The sequence below is a fragment of the Centropristis striata genome, chromosome 8 (assembly GCF_030273125.1).
Source record: "Centropristis striata isolate RG_2023a ecotype Rhode Island chromosome 8, C.striata_1.0, whole genome shotgun sequence".
In the NCBI taxonomy this organism is placed as follows: Eukaryota; Metazoa; Chordata; class Actinopteri; order Perciformes; family Serranidae; genus Centropristis; species Centropristis striata.
Genome location: NC_081524.1, coordinates 1,094,860 through 1,101,463, shown reverse-complemented (window position 1 = coordinate 1,101,463; position 6,604 = coordinate 1,094,860).

The following is a 6,604-nucleotide window of genomic DNA, read 5'->3' as shown; positions in this document are numbered from 1 at the left end:
TTCTTCTGTTGGGTTAAAGACGTGAGCTACTGAACTACAGAGACAAATCAGATGCAAAGAGACTGAAGAGACGACAGAGAGAGACTCAAAGAGACAAAAATAACAAGAAAGAGACTCAAAACAGCTGCAGAGAGAGAAAACGTCCATTCTGTGGCTCCAGTTTCATGAGAATCGAGCCTGTAGTCTTTCACTAAAATAAAAGCACCACAAACAAAAAAAAACTGAAAAAAACCCTCCTTGGCAGAAAGAGACTCCAAACAATCACAAAGAGACAAAATCAGGACAAAGAGACACACAAACAACTTCAAAGAGACACACAACAACCACAGAAGACACAAAACTGCAAAGAGACAAACGACTATAAATACTTGTAAAACTAATTACAAAGACACACAAACACCAGAAAATAATGCCAAACAACCACAAAGAGACACAAAATAACCACCAAAAGTCAATTTACAAGACAACAAACATCTCAAAACAGACGCCAAAGAACCAGAGACACAAAATAACTACAAAGAGACACAAAACTGTGAAGAGACACAATATGACTACAAAGACACAAAACAACCATTAAAAGTCTTAAAACACATTACAAAGACACACAAACATCTAAAACAGATGCAAAACAACCAGAAAGACATAAATAACTACAAAGAGACATAAAATGACTACGAAGACGCACAAACCACAAAATGTCTCAAAACAAATTACAAAGACAACACAAACAACCACAAAGAGACACAAAACTGTGAAGAGACACAATATGAACACAAAGAGATTGTTTGTGTCTCTTTATGTTGAAAGATTTAACTTGTTAGAGCTTCAGTGAGCAGCCGGATACAGAAAGAGTTTAATTATCTGATAAAAAACTAAAACTATGATAACAATAAATCTGCCTTTCACTGTAACTGTTTTAATGTTTTTAATGTGTTTTCTCTCTACTCTGTTTTATGTTTTCTCTGTTTTATGTTTTCTCTGTTTTGTGTTTTCTCTGTTTTATGTTTTCTCTGTTTTGTGTTTTCTCTGTTTTGTGTTTTCTCTGTTTTATGTTTTATGTTTTGTGTTTTCTCTGTTTTGTGTTTTCTCTGTTTCGTGTTTTCTCTGTTTTGTGTTTTCTCTGTTTTGTATTTTCTCTGTTTTATGTTTTATGTTTTGTGTTTTCTCTGTTTTGTGTTTTCTCTGTTTTATGTTTTATGTTTTGTGTTTTCTCTGTTTTGTGTTTTCTCTGTTTTGTGTTTTCTCTGTTTCGTGTTTTCTCTGTTTTGTGTTTTCTCTGTTTTGTATTTTCTCTGTTTTATGTTTTATGTTTTGTGTTTTCTCTGTTTTGTGTTTTCTCTGTTTTGTGTTTTCTCTGTTTTATGTTTTCTGTTTTGTGTTTTCTCTGTTTTATGTTTTCTCTGTTGTGTGTTTTCTCTGTTTTATGTTTTCTGTTTTCTGTTTTCTCTGTTTCGTGTTTTCTCTGTTTTATGTTTTCTCTGTTTTATGTTTTCTCTGTTTTATGTTTTCTCTGTTTCGTGTTTTCTCTGTTTTATGTTTTCTCTGTTTTGTGTTTTCTCTGTTTTATGTTTTCTCTGTTTTATGTTTTCTCTATTGTGTGTTTTCTCTGTTTTGTGTTTTCTCTGTTTTATGTTTTCTCTGTTTTGTGTTTTCTCTGTTTTGTGTTTTCTCTATTGTGTGTTTTCTCTGTATTCTCGACATCATTGTAAATGAGGCGTTGCCCTCAATGATTCCTCGAGAAAATAAATAAAGAATAAATGAAAAATGAAATGAAAATCTGAAGTTTAAAGTGAGTGAGGGTCCAGAGAGCTGTTCTCTCTCAGAGCTGCTGTTAGTTACATAATGTTGCGTAACATGTTTGACACTCAGACATCAGCGGTGACATCATCACCACCACCGATTACACTCACACAGCCTCCCACTGTTCTGGTGGGGAGCCGTGACGGAGAGAGAGAAGCTCCACGCCACCACAACACAGGAACACACAAGAACACACAGGAACACACAAGAACACACAGGAACACACCACAACACACAGGAACACACAAGAACACACAAGAACACACAAGAACAGACAAGAACACACAGGAACACACAAGAACACACAGGAACACACAGGAACACACAGGAACACACAGGAACACACAGGAACACACAGGAACACACAGGAACACACCAGCCGGGAGGAAGATTTTACTGAATCCTTCATAATATTCAACCCACAGATACGTTTCTCTCAAAGAAAAACTAAACATTCACTTTATGAATATGTCAGATCACATCAGACTGATTCTCATCAACATGGTGCAGCTCATAGTAATAATCAAAGAGCATTGAATACATATTTAATTTGATCCTTTATAACATGGGTCTCAAACTCGCGGCCCGCGGGCCAATTGCGGCCCTCGAGATGATATTTTGTGGCCCCCACCTTGATATGAAAGTTTAATGTGAGTTTTATATGAATGTTGTGTGTTGAAGGTCCCTTTGTTGCTCCAGCTGGAGCTTTGTTTACCTTGTTTCTATGACGACGTTAACAAAAAGAAAGGCAGCTGCTACCGGAGCGTTTATTATCTGCCGTGTTGTTGTTACTGGAAGAAGTTGAAATGTGATGTAATGTAATTTTGTGTCTTTTGTTTTTTAGTAATTTTGTGTCTTTTTTTTTGTTGTAATTTTGTGTTTTTTTTTTGGTAATTTTGTGGGGTTTTTTGTGGTAATTTTGTGTCTTTTTCTAAAAAAATTGTGTATTTTTAAGTAATTTTGTGTATTTTTTGGGTCATTTTGTGTCTTTTTTAAGTAATTTTGTGTTTTTTCAGTCATTTTGTGTCTTTTTTTGGTCATTTTGATACTGCGGCCCCCAGGTAATTTGAGTTTGAGACCCCTGCTTTATAACAAATACAATCTAAAGTCACTGTTTAATATAAATTTATCATCTTTTCTTAAATAATTTTAAGGTATTTTATGACATTTTTAGAGACACTGTGAGCAAATTCATTACTGTAACACATTCTTAAATAAAAAAAACAAAAACAACGAAAGGTTTTTTCTTTTTTTTCTTTGGCAAGCACTTAAATATATTAATATATTTTATTAAAATATACACATATTTTAATTCAAAACGATTCTATCACTACCGTAACATTTAACCATTTATCATCAATTTTCATTCAGATTTTGTTCTTTATACATTGTTAAAAACATTGTTTGATTATATTCTGTTAAATTATACATTTTTAAACAAATGTATATTTATTTTTATAAAGTTTATTAAATATTTATTGTATATAAGTGTGGGAGAAACATGACATTTTTATCTGATCATGAATTTGTGAATCAAAAATATGTTCAAAAATATAGAAAATGTTATTTTGACACAAAACGATGAATTGTGCCTTATTATGGAGATATTGTTCATTCATATAAAAGTGAAATATATTTAGTTTAATAAAGTTTGTCCTTATAATCTTCACAGACAGAACTTAGACTGGCTTCAGGAGAATAAACCATAAAGATTCTCAAGAAAATTGAGGATTATTTTGTCAGGGTGAAATTAATAAAAGTAACATTTATCAGAAAAAAACGCAACAAATGTGTAGAAGCAATATAGACATTAAAAAAGTAGAAATATGATTAAAAGGAGATGAAAACTGCTGCATAAAAGTATTCATCCCTCTTTGATGTTTCACCTTTTTGTTGCTTTTACACATGAAATCATGATTTTCACTTTGATATTAAAGAGGTTTTTTTTGCAAATTCTTTTTTAAAAAGGCCAAATTATATCGACCATGATTTCATGTGTAAAATCAACAAAAGGGTGAAACATCAAAGGGGGAAGAATACTTTTGCAAGCTGCTGGACACACATTTAACCCTTTATCAGGCAAAGAACTATATTTGGTAACTTCAGGTAATATTTTGGGAAAAAAGTTGCAAATTGACTAGATTAAAGTGGCAAATCTACAAGAAAAAGTTCGCAGATTTACGAGAAAAAAAGTGGGAAAACAACAACTTTTTTCTCCCAGATTCACCACTTTAAATCTCATAAATCTGCATATTTTTTTCTCGTAGATTTGCCACTTTAATTTCGTAAACTTTTTTCTCAAAATATTATTTTCATATGTTTTTTTTTTACACATTCTGTCAGTATGTAATATTCTCTAGGGTTGAAATTTGGAATTGCAAGTATTTCAATGAGTGTCCTATTAAGGGTTAAAGTGTGATTTAGTTTTGAACTGGTGACCACCAGGTGGACTACTTATAATGTAACTCATATACTTATATAACTTGATATTTATCACAGTGGTTAATTACACAAGAGACAGTTGAGGAGATTTTAAATCGTGACATTCTGAGATGCTTCATGCAGGTTTTAGAAAAGTACCTTTACATATATTTTTAACTTAGTGTAAAGGCGCCACCTAGTGTCCAGATATGAACCAAGTCTAGTTTACTTTGTTTCATCAAACAACAGACCCAAGATACATGTTAACTCTCTGAGTTTTGTTCTGTTTCCTCCATGTCTGACTCTTTCCATCCTGCCTGGATTCACCTTAAAACATGTTTAAATACCATGTTGGTATATTTTTCACCTATATGACCTGATAATAATAATAATAGATTTTTTTTATTCTGACTTACTGGATCAACATTTAGAACCAAAAAGAAACAAAGAAAAACCAACATAAATGTGATCTTGTGATTGTGTGTGATCCTGTCATCAACTCTGGTTTTTATTCTAGTGGGACTCTGTTTGATTTGGCTCTTTGTGTTTAGAGTAATATAACAATTTTAGTTATTTTGTGTCTTTTTTAGTCATTTTGTGTCTGTTTTTAGTCATTTTGTGTATTCTGTGTTATTTCTGTCATTCTGTCTTCTCATTTTGTGTCTTTTTTGGTGATTTTGTGTCTTTTTTAGTTCTTTAGTCCAACATAAAATGGGATTTTGAATGTTTTTTTACTGTCAAAACACGTATCATGCTCAATAAAAAAATTGAAATGTTGTCTTTCTGTCTTTTTTTTAAAAGTTATTTTGTGTCTTTTTTAGTTATTTTGTGTCTTTTTTTAGTTGTTTTGTGTCTTTTTTTGTTGTTTTGTGTCCTTTTTTGTTATTTTGTGTCTTTTATAGTCATTTTGTGTCTTTTTTAAGTTATTTTGTGTCTTTTTTTTGTTATTTTGTGTCTTTTTTTAGTTATTTTGTGTCTTTTTTTTAGTTATTTTGTGTTTTTTTGTAGTTATTTTGTGTCTTTTTTAGTCATTTTGTGTCTTTTTTTGTTATTTTGTGTCTTTTTTAGTTATTTTGTGTCTTTTTTGGTCATTTTGTGTCTTCTGTGTTTTTTTTTGGTCATTCTGTCTTCTCATTTTGTGTCTTTTTTGGTGATTTTGTGTCTATTTGTGTGTGTCAGTGGTAAATGTATCATTTGTTGGTCGTATTTCGGCTAATAATCGGTTATAATCTATTTTATCACCACACAAGGATTTGGCTAATGTTATTTTAATGGATGTAAAATGTCGCCATCTGTTGGTGAATTTAATCTATGACAGGCAGCTTTGGAGGAGATATTAGTTTATAAATATTAATAGAAATGAGTGTATTTGCAGCTCCTCACAGCAAAAATAAGAGCTTTGTAATGATGATGCACCAGAAAAACTTCCAGTTCAAACAAGGAGACATAAAATAAGATATGAGACAAACCTCAGTCTGTCTGATTCCAGTAAGCATTCCCACCTTTTCCCTCATGTTTGGTGTTACTCGAGTTTGAAATGTTTTGTTTTTGGACTTTGACTTATGTGGGAGATATTACAGGCTCATTATACGGCAAAACTTCTCATTTAAAGTAGAGTTGTTCCGATTCCGATTTACAAGAAGACTGTCAAAATAAGAGCACATGGATGTGTTAGCAGAGTCCACCACAGAATTTACAAGAAGACTGTCAAAATAAGAGCACATGGATGTGTTAGCAGAGTCCACCACAGAATTTACAAGAAGACTGTCAAAATAAGAGCACATGGATGTATTAGCAGAGTCCACCACAGAATTTACAAGAAGACTGTCAAAATAAGAGCACATGGATGTGTTAGCAGAGTCCACCACAGAATTTACAAGAAGACTGTCAAAATATGAAGCCTTAAATAAATAAGAAGAACCCTTATTCTCCTTTCCAATAATTCTTTAAAATATGCAATAATTAAGATGGAATAGTGGCATTAGAATGTGAGAGAGGCACCAAATTTAGTCTTTTAGGGCAAAAAGGGGGAGTATGCCCCCGGACACCCAGATTTATTTATTTAAGTTGCTGTTGCAATTATTGTTTTGTATACTGTTTTATTTAAAAGTAAATGGCTTGAATCTGCTGTATTTATTCCTGTTTTCAAAGGGTTTAACCTGAGCCAGAACCACAATGATAATCATATCACAGTCATGCAGGTGGAGGATGATATTTTTTTTATAACATACTGGTATTGGATCAGTACTCGGTATAGGCCGATACCCACAGAACAAGTATTGTGCAGGGAAAAAATGGTATCGGTACATCTCTAATTTAAAGATGACTAGCACTTTTAACAGCTCTAACGGAGATTCATCACCACAGTTTCTTCTCTTCTGCT